The sequence below is a fragment of the Cervus elaphus genome, chromosome 18, assembly GCF_910594005.1.
Source record: "Cervus elaphus chromosome 18, mCerEla1.1, whole genome shotgun sequence".
NCBI classification, from domain to species: domain Eukaryota; kingdom Metazoa; phylum Chordata; class Mammalia; order Artiodactyla; family Cervidae; genus Cervus; species Cervus elaphus.
Genome location: NC_057832.1, coordinates 19898625 through 19914535, shown reverse-complemented (window position 1 = coordinate 19914535; position 15911 = coordinate 19898625). Strand labels below are relative to the sequence as shown.

The window sequence follows — 15911 nt, the reverse complement described above, 5'->3', positions numbered from 1 at the left end:
ACATGACTGAAGTGACTGAGCATGCACGCACATAGATAATAAATTAGTCCTTTCTCTATTGCTTTATATTCAACTCAGTTGCTAAATTGGGTCTGACTGTTTGTGACCCCAGAGACTGCAGCACGCCAGCCTCCCTGTCCATCACCAAGTCCCGGAGTTTACTCAAACTCATGTCCATCAAGTCGGTGATGCCATTCAGCCATCTCATCCTCTGTTGTCCCCTTCTCCTCCTGCCTTCAATCTTTCCCAACATCAGGGTCTTTTCAAATCAGTCAGGTGTTCACATGAGGTGGCCAAAGTATTGGAGTTTCAGCTTCAGCATCAGTCCTTCCAATGAACACCCAGGACTGATCTCCTTTAGGAAGGACTGGTTGGATCTCCTTGCAGTCCAAGGGACTCTCAAGAGTCTTCTCCAACACCACAGTTCAAAAGCATCAATTCTTCCGATGCTCAGCTTTCTTTATAGTCCAACTCTCACATCCATACATGACCACTGGAAAAACCATAGCTTTGACTAGATGGACCTTTGTTGGTAAAGTAATGTCTCTGCTTTTCAATATGCTAAGTTGGTTCTAACTTCACTAGTATGGCTAAGCCTATGTAAACCTTTGAAGCTATGTTTTTACCCCCCACAAGAGGCTTTAAGCCATGTGGCAGTACCTGTTTTCTCAGCAAAGTCCCTACTATTATTATACATGTTGACATTCAAGTCTTGGTTTGCATCCGGAAGAAAGAATCCGTTTACACTTTACATTATCTTTAGCTATTGACATTGCATCTTAGCATTAAGTACATTCCATTGCCATAGCAACAAAATAAAGGTTAAGGGCTTCCCTATGTCTACTGTCTGCTGTGCAAGCCAAAGACCCAGACTGAGACGGGAGGCTCTTCAACAGCAGAGACAAGAACCTGGACCCTATGCACCTGAATTCAGTTTATATTCCATATATCTTAGTGAAGTAATGAAAGACAGAGGCCTATAACAACCTTTAATACCTAAAAAAAGACATGAAAAATTCATATTTGAGCCACCAATGTTTCCCTGAATCCTGAAGAAATAGCAACAGGATGAACCTAAGTGCTTCAGTGACACTTTTCAAATTGAAAAGTTAGGACAGGATTACAAACATGACAGTAGGGCACAATATGTGAATTGAAATATCTAAAGTGTATGACTTCCACAGCAATACGATTCAAGTCTTGTTGGGCTTGAGAGAAAGAAGGCAAGGTACCTCTATGGGATCTAACTGCTCCAATTAAGGTAGTTTAGTAAGCATCAGCTACACAAAAACACTAGAGCCTACAAAGTACTCAAATATTGAATCGGGACCAAGTACCCTCCATCCCGGTTTACAAGGAGGAACAGGTATTGACCATTCTTGGAGAATATCAAAGAAGCTACAGTATAAAGTTATAAATCATGATGCAGAGTCATCTAAAAGCAAGCTCCATACCAAAATATAATAATGACTGTTAGGAAATTCCACTTTCAATGACAGTGATGAAAAATTCGTATGCTTTACAGAGGATTAAAAGATGCTCATTTCTCAAAAGAATATATAGACTTAGGGACGATGTATGCTAGGGAAGCACGCTGCAATAAAAATCAGTCAAAAAGTAATTTCAAGTTGAAATAACAGGCATAGAACATATTTTTAGAAAAGGGAGAAGCAGAAAAATAAGATCTGGAAGTCAAAGATTTGTAGCCTATTCCAGATGCACGTGATTGTCAGGCACACTTCTCAGAGCATAAGCAAAATAAGCACATAATATAATAAATTCATGCAACAAATATTTATCGAGCATCAACCACATCCCAAGCGTGTAGGGGAAATACAGCAGGAACAAAATAAAATATTTTTATTTCCATTCCCAGTATTTTATTCCCCATTCCCATGGAGTTTATACTCTATATTCAATAGTGTAAGGTGTTATTGAAAAAATAATAATAAAGTCAGGAAAGGGATAGAATTGGGGGATGCAGTAATTTTTCATAGGATGATTAGGAAGGGTGACATTTAAGTAGATGAAATAGTGAGCCACGTGTTATCTACGGACAAGAGTATTCCAGGCAGAGGAAACAAGTCAGTGAAAAGAAACATGCCTTGTGTGTTCAAGGAACAGAGAGGAGACCTGTGTAGTGCACAGTGAGGAAGAAAGTGGTAGGATATGAAGTCAAGAGATAAAATGGGGGCAGGCACACTGTCTAGGGTCTTGAAGGGTCATCATTTCATTTTGGATGAAAAGGGAAGGCACTAGAGGGTTATGGGGAAAGGAGTGAAATGACCTGGCTTGCTTTAACAAGATCACCCTAGCTGACTGTCTAAGAAGACTAACGGTGGTGGTGCCAAGGTTGGAAGCAGGGAGACTATTCAGGAAGCAGCTGCAATAATCCAAGTAAAAGATGATGACAGCTTGGACTTGAGAGTTAGCAGCAAAGGTAGTAAATACTTGATCAGACTCTGGATTTATTCTAAAAGTAAGAAGAGACAGAACTTGCTGACAGATTGAAAGTAGGGATGAGAGAGAGAAGGAAAAGACAAGAATGACTTCAGGGTTCTTGGTTTGAACACCAGGAAGAAAGGGGTTATTACTGAGACAGGAAGATTGCAAGGGGTGAGGTGAATGGAAAGGAAGGAGATCTACCTATATTTGAATGCTACACTCAAGAGACCTATTACACGTCAGGTAGACAAAAGGATATATAAGTCTGAAGCTGAGGAGAGAGGTCTGGACTGGAGCTACCATTTAGAAACTGACAATATACAGGTTGTACTTCTTTTTGTATAAACAATTTAACATTAAAATATAAGCCCGCTGATGCTTTCCACACATTTTTCCAATTTTAAAATGCTGCAATTTCCTTCCTATCTATTCTAGACTATTCAATTATAAATTACTTAAATGCATTAAATAGGATACAAAAATGAGAAGCCAAAAGTCCAATTAAGGAAAAGAAGTAAACAAACTACATGTGAATAAGGAAAGAGTGTGAATAAGGAAAAGGCAGGTGGTGAGAGGCATCATGGAGACAGTTAAGCTACACATTACATTAAACAGGTCATTGATTTGTGATTGACACTGCCTGGATTTAAGGGCAGAAAATTTCATATGAAGAGAGGTCGCTTTAAAATGATACTCTAGATAGCAGGGGAATGAGAGACACTCCTGTGTAAATGGGATCTGAACATTTTTTTCTCACTCCAATCCATCCTGTACCTGATTGCTAATCTTATATATGTACAATTTTGTGTTTACCTTCTTTTATGAAATAAGATTTGGAATTATGGCTAATTTCATTCATTTCCCTTTTAAGACATTTCATTGTAGACTTTCTTTAGTTTTGGGAGAACTGCTTTTAGATCACTGTGATACACACACATTTATATCCTGAATTTTTAAAACTTAACATCATAACCAAAAGTTATGCAATTTTAAATACTGCATTAAAATTAAATTGTTGCAAAATTTTTTCATTCATTTTATTATCTCCCCTGTCAGGGCTCCTCATCTAAAGAACTCTGAACACAGAAAATGATTTTCAATGAGGAACGGTTTTTTAAAATTCTCGCAATGCTTGTATACACATAGTACCATCCCAGAAGCATGAGAGAGAAATGTTAATTCCCTACAATAGATGCCAGAGACACCAGCAGCACCTGGGAACTTGCTGGAAGTGCAAACTCTCAGGTTCTTACCCAGACTTACTAAATCAGAAACTTTGGGGGTGGGGCCCAGGAAACTGCACTGGCAAGCTCTCCCAGTGACTGATACATGCTAAACTTTGAACATTAAGGCTCAATTCTCTCAAGGAATGTCTGTTGAAAAAGGCTACTAGACCATAAAATCTTGAACATAGAAACCTTATGTTTCACTTTTGACTGCCTTATGTAACTGGCATTTAATCCACGTTCAGAATTTTGGAATGGTTAAATGAAAAAATCAGAGGTACCCCTTGTTTTTCTACATTCTATGATACCAAGTTACCAGCCCAACCTTTACCCTTCCTTTTTAGTCCTCACTATTCTATAGCCTTTCCAATCAGAATATTATAACTTTTAAAGTAATTCTGTGGATGCTGCGTCGTCACATTTCACAGCAAGAAAAATCCTTCAGAAGATTCTCCAAAGGCATCAATTTACGGATGAGAAAATAAATGTGTGGAGAAATCACATGACAAGCAAATCCTTACAAAAGTAGAGACACTAAAAGATAAAATTATTACCTTCAGTCAGCTTTATCTGGCCTGAAGCTAGTATATTAGATTTAAATAAAGAAAGGTGTTAGAAAGATTGAAAGAATCATCTTTATACCTGGTTTCTGGAAATAAAGATAAATGTAACACCAAAATCCATCACTTTATTTACTGGCAACAGTGTGTCCCCTTTTCTCATTCCTTCATCTATACATTAACTATGGGGGAAAAAAGATCCCTAACACTGTAAGAATGCTATTCGGCTACCTAGTGAAATGGCATGCAACGCTTGACCTCCGCAGGGCACCCAAAGCTGGTGCTCTGGGACAACCCAGAGGGATGAGGTGGGAAGGGAGGTGGGAGGAGGATTCAGGACGGGGGACACATGTATACTTGTGGCCAATTCATGCTGATGTATGGCAAAAGCCATCACAATATTGTAAAGTAAATACTCTCCAATTAAAGTAAATTAATTATTTTTAAAAATATTAAGTTTCCCAGAAGGGAATCTCAAGACTGTTTACAGTAACTGTTTCATTCAGTTAATGTGGCAATTTTTCTGACCAACATTTATCTTCCTGGTTATACTCCATCCAACACAGAGGCTGCCTAGAGGAAGGAGCTCCTTTCATACTCTGTATCCCAAATTGAAAGCAATTTTAATTGTATTCTCATCTTATTTCACAAGGATTCAGAAGTAATTTATAAGCAACATACTGATAATTAAATAAAGAAGGGGATATAGTGTACTGAAGGTAGCCTGGTATACTTAGAAAGTATATGGACTTTGGAGTCACAAAGATCTTCAGGATTTAAGTGTGTGTGTGTGTGTGTGTGTGTGTGTGTGTGTGTGAAGATCTATTCAAGTGTTTTTATTTTAAAAGGTTTTAAAATTGTAGTTGATGTATGACACTGTTAATTTCAGGTGTATAGCATTTAATACTTTTGCAGACGGTATCCCAGTATGGGTTACTGTAAGATAATAGATGTAATTCCCAGTGCTACATACAGCAAATCGTCTCTGCTTATCCTGTTTTTTACACGTGTGTGTGGTAAGCTGCTTCAGTCGTGCCTGACTCTGCGACCCCATGGACTGCAGCCAACCAGGCTCCTCTGTCCATGGGATTCTCCAGGCAAGAATATAGGAGTGGGTTGCCATTCCCTCCTCCAGGGGATCTTCCTGACCCAGGGATCAAACCCACATCTCTTGCATTGGCAGGCGTGTTCTTTACCACTAGCGTCACCTGGAAGATCCACTATTTTTAACACAGTGGTTTTTATCTGTTAATCCCATACCATTGATTTATCCCTCCCCACCTCCACTTCCCCCTCTGGCAACCATAAAATTGTTTTCTATATTTGTCAGTCTGTTTCTGTTTTGCGTATACATTTATTTATATTATATTTTAGATTCCACATATAAATGATATCATATAATATTTGCTTTTCTCTGTTTGACTTATTTCACTAGGCATATCCTCTAGGTCCATGCATGTTGGCAATATTTTATTTTTATCGCTGAGTAACATTCCATTGTGTCTATATATGTATACATATATAGATATTTACATACTACACCTTAAGCTATTTGTCTGTTGATGGCCCCTGAGCTTGCTTCCATGTCTTCAGTTCAGTTCAGTTGCTCAATCATGTCTGACTCTTTGCAACCCCAAGAACCGCAGCACGCCAGGCCTCCCTGTCCATCACCAATTCCTGGAGCCCACCCAAACTCATGTCCATTGAGTTGGTGATGCCATACAACAGTCTCATCCTCTGTCGTCCCCTTCTCCTCCTGCCCTCAATCTTTCCCAGCATCAGGGTCTTTTCCAATGAGTCAGCTCTTCATATCAGGTGGCCAAAGTACTGGAGTTTCAGCTTCAAAATCAGTCCTACCAATGAACACCCAGGACTGATCTCCTTTAGGATGGACTGGTTGGATCTCCTTGCAGTCCAAGGGACTCTCAAGAGTCTTCTCCAACACCACAGTTCAAAAGCATCAATTCCTCGGTGCTCAGCCTTCTTTACAGTCCAACTTTCACATCCATACATGACCACTGGAAGAACCATAGCCTTGACTAGACGGACCTTTGTTGGCAAAGTAATGTCTTTGCTTTTTAATATGCTGTCTAGGTTGGTCATAACATTCCTTCCAAGGAGCAAGCATCTTTTAATTTCATGGCTTCCATGTCTTAGCTATTATAAATATTGCTGCTATGAACACCAGGGTACATGTATCTTTTCACATTAGTGTTTTCATTTGTTTTTTTTTGATATATCCCCAGGAGTGGAATTGCTGGATCATATGCTAGTTCTACTTATAGTTTTTTGAGGAACAGGGATTTCCTTTTCTCCAGATCATATCCAACATTTGTCATTTGTAGAATTTTTCAAGATAAGCCATTCCAAGCAGTGTGGTTTGCATTCCTCTAATAATTAGCAATGCTGAGCATCTTTTCATACACCTGTTGGCCATCTGTGTGTCTTCTTTATAAAAATATCTACTCAAGTCTTCTGCCCACTTTCTGATCAGATTGTTTATTGTTTGACTCTAAGTACAGGGCTTTACTTTTGGGCTATTATGTTCCATTAATCTGTGTGTTTTTGTGCTAGGATCATTCTGCATTGATTACTGTAGCTATATAGTGTAGACTGAAATCTGGGAGGGTCTTAGCTCCAACTTTGTTCTTTCTTCTTAGGATTGCTTTGGCAATTCTGAGAAGTTTGCAGAATTCGTTTGCAAATTTGGCAATTCGTTTGCAGTTCCATATAAGTGTTAGGATTATTTGTTCTAATTCTCTGTGGATTCGAGTTTTAATTCTTACCCGTACTTGCCCTCGTTTGATAGAACAGAAGCGATAATGTTAGCATAATGCCTCATACTGTTGATTATCTAGACTTTAGTTATTTTAAAATACAAAATTCTTGAGAATAGAAACTATGTTTAATGTTATTTCTGTATTCTCTTACATTATATTCAATTAGGTGTTCAATAAATATTTACTGAACTAATATGGGACAGATTTTAATACATCAGATAAATGTCCTACCTAATAGGTACCCGTGCTTCCAGATTCCAGTCCCCAAAGCATCCCCCTAAGCCAACTAGCTTAAGACAGATCTGTTTTTGCCCAATTCCACTTAAAAACCTTCCAAGGCTTCTAGCCCTTAAGCTGTTAAAGAAAAGTTCCTGCCAATACCAGAAATGATCTCACCACAGTCTCTCTCTTGTAACTCAGACTGACCTCTAGACTAGCTGAGCTCCCGCAGTGCTCTTCCCATGCCCTATAAACTCCTCCTCGGCAGGCTAACTTCTACTAGTCATCCAGGTCTCAGTTTAGAAGCCGTTTTCTCTATCAAGGTCCCTGATCACGGTTCTCCAAGCCTCCACTACCAGTTAGGTGTCCTGCCTCCCTAACTTGATAATACACTCCACTCACCATCTAATACTATAATAAAGTGTTTAACCTGCTTCCCTAATTAAGTGGTAAACTTGAGGACAGGATCACACAACATTCAGTTTTATACCCACTGTTAACCAGTTCTGGCACATTTATTGAGCATACTGATAAAAGTCCTGTGTTCTCAACAACAGTTTCCAATTTGAAAATACCATCATGCTTATTTCCCTGTTTACTTATAAATAACTGGGGACAAAAACAGCCGGCTGACTAATAGATTAAAGAAAAAGATTCTGGGGCCTTATTCTGCACACATTTACTATGATACAGAAAGCAAAATCAGCATTAATTTTTTTCAAAGAACAGAAAAACTATTTTGTGAGTACTTATTACTAATGGGGGACTTGTTTTGTCTTGGTCCCAAACCCAGAGGTTACAGTCATCAAACTGGATTTGATCCTCAACTAAAAGAAGCAGAGCCATGGTTGATGGAAGAAGAAACAGAAGTTGCTGCTCAAACTGGAATGCCATCCTAGGACTGAAAGGTGACAAGCACCTGTTATGGATGACTGAAAAGAATGGCAAGTGAGTCTGCATCCCTGATAGGCCAATGGAACCACCACTGGAACCAGCCCTAGGCTTCCCTCTAAATTTCTCTTTACAGTGGTCCTCCATATCCATGGATAAGAAACCAGCCGATATGGTGGGCTGATTGTAAGGGACTTAAAACATCCACAGATTTCTGCCTGGGGCCCTGGAAATAATCCCTTGCAGATACAGAAGGATGACTGTACTTAAGGAAAATGCCCAACCCCCAGTTTGTTTCTACCACTCTCTTTTTGATTTCTAGAGCAACTGAAGATGATTTCTGATTGACAGGAAAGACAATACAAGATCAGAAGAAAATTCAGAAAAAAAATTTGTATACCCAGAACAGTATAGAGATATTCTCAAGACTAGAATACTGGAAGCCATGGGGGAAAAGATAGACATAAATGATAAAGTGAAAGACCAAAAGAAAATGTGTGGCCACTGATTCTATAAACTAAGACAAAAAACAGAAGACAAGACTGACAAAACATACTGGCAAACAAAGCTAAAGGATTATATCCAGAATGTATCAAAGGCAACCAACAGGTCAATAAGGAAAAAATCCAACAGGAAAAAATAAGTAAAGCTATGAATAAGCAATTCAAAGGCCTGAAAAATCAAAAGGACCAACAAATATATGAAAAGATGCTCAGCTTCACAAGTAGTTAGCAAAATGTGGAATTAAGCACCATAAAAAACTTTTAAAAACTGACTTTATAGTCAAAGAAAAACATCAGGGATAGTGAGTTTCTGAGATAGTTACTCTCAGATTGTAACGATGGCAGTAAGAACTGTGTCAACATTTCTGGAAAATAATCTGGCATTATTTGTCAAAATTAAGCAGTATATATTATGTACAAGATATTTGTCACAATATTGTTCGTAATAGAAGACTAGAGACAATGCAGATGTCCAAAATGAAAACAGATATGGCTTCAGATATCTACTGCTACAAAACTAACCACTTCAAGCTTAGTGCCTCTAAGCAATGCCATTTCTCACAACTCTTGCTTTTTTCACCTCTGGTTCCTCGGCAGGTGCATTCAGCTCAACCGTCAGCTAGGTTAGTACGTCCAAGACAGCTGGTTGATGCTGACTGGGGTGTCTTGGTTCTCTCACCCTCCTGTAAGCTAGACCAGCTTCCTTACATAGTAGCTGTGGGAAAGCATTCTTTGAAGTCTTCTTGAAGACTAAACTCCAGAATACATCATATCCATCATATTCATTGGCCAAAGCAAATCACAAGGCTAAGACTCAAGAGGTGGAGAAATAGATGGGAGAAGCAGCAAAGCCTTGTGTCAAAGAGGAATACATACCAGTATGGGAGAACTTTATGGTCATTAATCATTCTATCACTGGTAGGTGGGGGTGTGTGTGTACTATATACATACACACTATGTTCATAAATCTAGAGTTCTATAACAGTAATATTATACAGTTATATATTTCATCACATATATGTATGTTTGTAAATCTTGGAAATACGCTTATAAATTAACTAATGAAATACTGAGCTATGTGAAGTAGTCAGAATGCGGGCCGAGAACGCGGCGCACTGAGGGTATGTCAGGAAGGCCAACACGGGTGTGGCCCAGAGGTGAGGGTAACGGTGTCGTATGCAGACATGGAGTTGCACAGAGCTGTGGGCCCAGTGAGGGCTTGTGGATCCACAGGCCAACAGGCTCAGCAGTCAACGATGCAGGGTGTGGCAGGGAGAGATACAGGGAGATGACGGTCTGCATGACAGACCGAACAGAAACACAACAGCTGGACAAATGATGACCATAACGAGGTTAATGTGGAGCTAAGGCTCTCACCACCAGAGAAGGCATTATAAACACGGAAAGGGCAAAGACTAGAGCGAACCCTGGGATATCGGACTGGAACCGGAAGTCCTGGTTTTATAACGTATGTACACAGGTACAGAAATAACGATGGATGTATATGGGTGTATTATACATATAAATACGTGTATATAAACCATACTCACACATTTCCTAGTTCCTATAAGCAATGACACCCCAGTGGCAATGAGCAAACTAAGTCTCTAAATTTTTGTTTTTAAAAACCATCTTCTACCTAAACAAAAATACCAAATAAGGCTCCTTGGAGAAACAGCTGATTCCAGGGCTAGGCCAGGCAAAGTACAAGACGAATCAAGAACAAACAGCATGTGCCAGAAGTGCACAATGAATGAGACAGGGCATGATAAGTTGGCACGGGAGTCAGCTTGAAGCGGCTCCCACTGGCTAAACCAGGGATAACTGAGACAGCAAAATAAAGTAACAAATCACAGCACACTAAAATCAAAACCCGTGAGTCCTTACTGATTTAATAAACTCATAAACAGAGGAGAAAGCAAAGTTCTACGTTAAAGTATCAACTAGTACAGGTAAAAGGACTAACAGAAACAGAGAAATATACAAGCAGTTAATTCAGGTGGGAGTCATCACTGATACCCACACCAAGGCGAGTGAGTAGAGGTTTGATGAGAGTCAAGATGTGCAATCTTGGAATACCTCTTCACACATACACTAATCAAATACAGAAGGACACCAATATGATCAAGGTGTTAATCACCAGCAGTGGCATCATTTGATATCACATGCCTGTGGATGCAAGGCACCGGGAAAGGCACAGCCCCACCTCTGTGGTATTCCTGCCAGAAATGCCAGACTTGATTGGAGTCACGAGGAAACAGCACGTGGACCCAGTTTAAGGGTCATCCTCAAGAACGGAGAGTCTGTACTTCCCAAAACTGTCAAAGACATGAAAGACAGGGGGAAAGGAAACTGAACAAGTCTGTGAAAACATGACAACTAAACACAACATGTATTCATGGATACGATCCTAGACCAGAAAAGAAAGAGATATTGTTGGGAGAGTCAATGAAATATGAATTGGTTGGTAGGGTTGTATCAATGCCTATTTTCTGATTTGGAGGGTTACTTAAGAGAGCAGTTTGTTTTTGAGAAATAGACACTGGTATTTATGGGTGATGGAACACCATGTCTACAGCTTGCTCTGAAAATTTCAAACAAAAGACTGTGATAATGGGTATATATGTGTGATTGCATTTATACACACATACACAAACATGTAGGTAACATACACATAAAGAAATAGAACAGGCAATGGAAAAAATACCGTAAAATATTAACAACGGTGAAATCTGAATGAAGGAGATATGGGAGTTCTTTGTACTGTTCTGGCATCTTTTCTGTTAAATTTGAAATTATTTCAAAATAGTTTTTTTAAAATGTGATTATCAATATGTGATACAGAACATCTGGTGTTACAGCAAATGATAAGCAGCTATTGTCTGAAGCTAGGAGACAGAATGAAAACTCTGCCTTAATATGTATATTTACTTACTTTCCTTTACAATACCCAGAGGGGAAACATGAATAGGAGGGCAATGTTTTTATGCATTTGGCATAAAGGCATTTCAATGTTTTCGTTTTTGAATTTTATCTATTTTGGCTGTGCTGGGTTTTCGTTGCTGTGCGGGCTTTTTTTACTTGCAGCGAGTGGGGGCTGTTCTCTAGCTGTGGGACAAGGGCTTCTCACTGCAGTGGCTTCTTTTATTGTAGAGCACCGGCTTAGTTGCCTGTGGCGTGTGGGATCTTCCTGGACCAGGGATTGAACCCATGTTCCCTGCATTAGCAGGCAGACTCTTAACCACTGGACCATCAGGGAAGTCTCATTTCAAGGTTTTTAAGTGAACTTTCCTATCTCTTCATGGATTTTAAACAGGTATTTTGACGTTCCTTAATAAAAGGAATTCTGATTTTATTCATCTGTGTGGTCCCAGTACCGAACACATTAATGATTTTGTCAGTATGTCTTGAATACAAATTCTATCCCCAGTATTATTCCAACCAGAAAATACAGTGATCTACAGTGATCTACAAGAATTCTACTACACTGAATTCTATGTCAAGCTAAAATATATACATAACATATTAGACTGATGATAGAAAAATATCAAGGATTATCTTTCGTAGGAACTTGAAAGATTATATGCTCTACATTCCTAAAAACAATAATGTATAATCAGAAGCAAAAGGCCTTAGTCTAAAGAATGGCTAACTGTTGACAGTTTTTGGTTTAAAAAAAGACAAAAACCCTACAAACCAAAAAAGACAGAATACAAATGAAACTTGGGCTAAAGACCTGATACTGGTTGATCATCTTTTAAAAAGTCTAAGAGGATATGAAAAATAATTAGATTGGACTACAAAGTGCTGATAAAGCATATATCCTCCCAACAGATGAGTTAAAATCATTTCTAAATCAGAAGGAATACATTTTCACTTCAGAAACCAAAACTCTTTAAGGCATCAAAGAGTTGTTAAAATTAAACTCAAAATGTTTAAAAGCTGAATAGATTTTATATTGCTCAATACTCTCTCCTTCATGGAGAATACAAATATTTTTAGTACATTTTCTAGGCTCCTGGTCCCACTGATTAACTAGAAGAAAAAAAGTTACATATGCCTGAAAATCTATGTTACAGTTAACCACAATGAACTTCAGAATTGCCTTTTCAAAGGTTTAAACAACTGAAAATTACATTTTGATACTATACAATTCATCTGCTCCAGTAAATAAAAGATACTAACACCTCATGAAATTAGAATCTTTCAAAGTATTATTAACCTGACCTGACCAAGGAGGTGCAAGACTTATATACTGAGAACTATAAAACATTAATAAAGGAAACTGAAGACGAGTCAAAGAAATAGACAGATATCCCATGCTCTTGGATTGGAAGAATTAATATTGTTAAAATGGCCATACCACCCAAAGCAATCTACAGGTTTAATGTGATCCTTATTAAATTACCCATAACATTTTCCACAGAACTAAAATGTGTAATCCTAAAATTCATACAGAACCATAAAAGGCCCAGAATTGCCAAAGCAATCCTGAAGAAAAAGAACAAAGCAGGAGGCATAACCCTCCCAAGCGTCCAACAATACTACAAAGCTACAGTAATCAAAACAGCACGGTATTGGCACAAAAACAGACATATAGATCAATGGAACAGAACAAAGAGCCCAGAAATAAACCCACACAGACAAAAAAGACAAGAATATACAATGAGAAAAAGACAACTCTACAACTCTTCAGCAAGTGATGTTAGGAAAGCTGGACAGCCACATGTAAACAGAACACATCCTCTCATCATACACAAAAATAAATTCAAAATGGCTTAAAAACTTAAACATTAGACATGACACCATAAAACACCTAGAAGAGAACATAGGCAAAATATTCTGACATGAAACATATCAATGTCTTCTTTGGTCAGCCTCCAAAGGCAATAGAAACAAAAACAAAAAGAAACAAATGGAACCTAATCAAACTTGCAAGTTTTTGCAAAGTAAAGGAAACCATAAAAAAAGAAAAAAATGAAAAGACAACCTACAGAATAGGAGAAAATATTTTCAAAATGATGCAAGTGACAAGGGCTTAATTTTCAAAAAATACAAACAGCTCTTACAAGTCAAAAACAAAACAAAGAGCCCAATCCAAAACTGGGCAGAAGATCTAAATAGACATTTCTCCAAAGAAGAAATACAGATGGTCAATAGGCACACAAAAAGATGCTCAACACCTCTAATTATTAGAGAAATACAAATTAAAACTACAACGAGTTACCACCTCACACCAGTAAGAATGGCCATCGCTAAAAAGTCTACAAATAAACAACAAATGCTGTAGAAGGCATGGAGAAAAGGAAACCCTCCTACACTACTGGTGGGAATGTAACTTGTTGCAGCCACTGTGGAAAATGTAAGGAAGTTCCTCAGAAAACCAAAAATAGAATTGCCATATGGATCCAGCAATCCTACTCTTGGGCATATATCTGGACAAATCTATAATTCAAAAAGATACATGCACCACCCCCTATGTTCAAAGCAGCACTATTTACAATAGCCAAGACACGGAAGCAATGTAAACGTCCACTGATCGATGAATAAAGATGTGGTACATGTATACAATGGAATGCTACTCAGCTATATAAAAAAAAGGAATGAAAAATGCTATTTGCAGCAATATGGATGCAACTAGATATTATCATAATAAGTAAATGAGAAAGACAAATACCACACAACATCACTCGTATGTGGAATCCAAAATATGACACAAATGAACCTATCTATGAAACAGAAACACAGACAAAGAGAAGAGACTGGGGGTTGCCACGGGGAGGGGACTGGCAGAGGAATGCAGGAGGCTGGGGTTAGCAGATAAAATTTTTATCTATATAACAGGTAAACAGCAAGATCCTACTGTACATCACAAAGAACTATATTCAATATTCTATGATAAACCATAATGGAAAAGAGTATTTTAAAAAAGATGCATATGTATCTATAACTGAATCACATTATTATACAGCAGTAATTAACACAACATTGTAAATCAACTATACTTCAATTTTAAAAGTTGTTTTACCTACAGGAAAAAAAAATAAAACGGTTAAAACTATGTAACAAGGACTTCCCTTCTGGCTCAACTGGTAAAGAATCCGCCTGCAATGCAGGAGACCTGGGTTTGATCTCTGGGTTGGGAAGATCCCTTGGAGAAGGGAAAAGCTACCCAGTCCAGTATTCTGGCCTGGAGAATTTCATGGGCTATATATAGTCCATGGGGTCACAAAAAGTTGGACATCACTGAGCGACTTTCAACTATATTACAAGTCTTTTCCCTTAATGGGAAATCTTAATGTCAAATCTTTTCTAGTGTATAACAAATAAACCAATATTCAGCATTACTATAAACCAGAATCTGTGTGGTTTTTAAATGGAAATAAAATACTTCTTAGGAAAGTAATAAGAATCAAATGAAATAAAGTAATAACTAAATACATGGTGGTCAGTGTGAATTAAACACTCAATAAACGGCCTTTACTGTGTTAATTCTCACAGGAAGTCAAACAATTCTGAAATACGGTCAAGTGAGTTAAAAACCTATTAGAGATGTCTGTAAAGGCATATGGATAAAACCACAGTCAAATATACAGAATGGCAAATTCAATAAGGAAAGGAATCTTAATTTACTTATCCTCAGTCCCAGAATCTAACACAGAGCCTGGTACACAAAGTAGGCATTCAATAAAGGTTACTGAAATGAAGTGAATATGAAAGCTAGTTATCTGAACAAGAAAAAAAAAGAGGTACTCTGAGGTTGTCTGAAAAATAAAGAATCCCCAAATTACCAATACTATTCTCTGAGTAAATCACACTTTGAGAAAGAAAACAGAATACCTAAGCATTTTAAGACCATGCACAGAAACTCCTCTCAGACTGGTCTTTTTAATAATGACTGAGTCACTCTCAAATCTGTTTTGGCAAATGTGTCATACATAAAGTTCAATATTAGAAATGTTTTAAAATTTCACCTAATTAACTGTGCAACCCAAAAGGGGGAAAAGTACCCAAAACACTGAGGAATCTTACTTCCATTGAAGGGGAATCAGATAAACTTAAGTCACGGTTCTTCCATGTGTTTATATATGAAAATCAGTTTAAGCTTTTACCTACAAGTAAGTTGTAAATACACATATTTCACTTTCACAAGTTCAAATGCACACCCCAGAGAAGGAGACAAAAAAACCCCAACTCTCTCAAAAGTGGGTAGTGCTCTGACAGAAGTATACCAGGAGTAGCAAACAAAACTTCTCTCCCATATCTCAGCAGCCACCTGTTACAGCC

At 38.0% G+C, this 15911-nt stretch overlaps 1 protein-coding gene across 5 annotated transcripts in view; it reads right to left on the bottom strand.

The window, feature by feature from the left end:
* The window catches only part of ANKIB1 (ankyrin repeat and IBR domain containing 1), a 150099-nt gene that overhangs the window by 132232 nt on the left and 1956 nt on the right, over positions 1-15911 (bottom strand). Inside the window, exon 2 of one of the 5 annotated variants that reach the window (XM_043872898.1) lies at positions 10831-10942. The exons of 3 other annotated variants lie outside the window; for them this stretch is intronic. The gene's annotated coding sequence lies outside the window, so the exon portion shown is untranslated. One more of the 5 variants, XM_043872901.1, reaches the window with a different exon arrangement.